Source organism: Bombus impatiens, unplaced genomic scaffold (genome assembly GCF_000188095.3).
Source record: "Bombus impatiens unplaced genomic scaffold, BIMP_2.2 scf_0177, whole genome shotgun sequence".
Taxonomy (NCBI): domain Eukaryota; kingdom Metazoa; phylum Arthropoda; class Insecta; order Hymenoptera; family Apidae; genus Bombus; species Bombus impatiens.
Window position 1 is genome coordinate 12,807 of NT_176596.1, and position 1,539 is coordinate 14,345.

Below are 1,539 nucleotides of genomic sequence, written 5' to 3' on the forward strand. Positions count from 1 at the left end.
AAAAACATGAGCCTTTTAATAAATGGACACATGTTTAGAACAAGAGCAGTTCTAATTTTGATTATTGATTGATTATTATTATATGATTTATGATATTATTGATTATATTATATGATTGATTTCAGATATAAGAACTATATCAGGGTTTCTGTTTTGACTCTTATGTCTCAACTGCTTCTCGCATCGTGCTTGCTTTTTTTAATATCTGTGAGTTGACGATCCCGTTCGACAGATTTCGGTTGTGTTGGTACCGGTGTTATGATCCGATTGGCAAGCTCCGGACGGCTGTTACTCTTCTACAGGACGTCTTTAACTTCTTGTACGACGTCTTTAACTTTTTGTACATTAGCCTTTTGTACATTAGATCAAACGTTTTAGATCTCAGTGTGTTCCGGCAAATTCAAAGGAACCAATGCACAGGAAGAGGAATACGCAAGGGTATAAATCGATGAGCCGCGCTCAGCTTACGTTGTTACGTCGGGCGACCCTCTACCTAGACCAAGCCATACATCGCGGGCCAGATGGGAACCAGATGTCCGCTCATCCTTGCTGCGTACCCGCTCGTCTTAAGGACCCATCATAAATCCCAGTAATTTGCTAGCTAAGGTTCTTCAGAACCAACAAACAGTTGATTTCTGAATCATTTCTAAAGACTATTGTCTACTACGGCTTGATAAGGGAAAGTTAGTTTTTCTCACGCACGATGCTTCCTACTAGTAACTTTCTATCGAGAGCGGTTAAGACCCTTCCTAGTCCACCAACCTTCGTTTATCCAATCAGAAGCAATGTATATTGCCCTCACTTTCCTGACCAAAAATGTCATGAACAAATCCGATGGTCCCGTGCGCTAGACACACCCATCGCTAGCTTTCCTCCGACATAGCATCGTCACCGTAACTTACTGCTCCTACGACCTCAGGAGGGTCAAGACAACTACTTCTCCTCCGACCTCAGGAGGGTCAAGTCAACGACTTCTCCTACGACTTTAGCGGGGTTAAGTCAACTACTTCTTTTACAGACGCTTGAGAAGTCAGCGTCTAAGTCTAACTCACATCAACTATCCAAGTCAGTTCTCGGGATCACCGAACATTCACTTCCTCTATTAAGTATCTTCTAGTGCTACGTCCACTAACATGCCAAGTTCAACTCTAAGAACCTTGCTCTACTGTGCGTATCTACCTTATCTTCGTGCGAAAAGTTGTCATCTACGATTTATATCTGTGGCGGATCGGTATCAATAGGAGGCCGACAGGTCGAGGCATCAACGCGGCGCAACACCTCCCGGGTGATCCGCGGGTACCAACCGCCAACACTAGAGGGCTACGACGACAACGAGTCTGTCTATCTCGCTAGCGGTCGAATATACGGATTATACGAATATACGATTGATACGATTATACGGAATATACGATTGATACAAATACCGCACCTAGCGAGACTCCCTCTACGTCGAAGGCAGCGACTACCCGGCATAGCCTTACTGACGAGTCCACCGGTAGTCCCCGGACGAAACGCAAAACTCTCTTTTCATCTGCCACA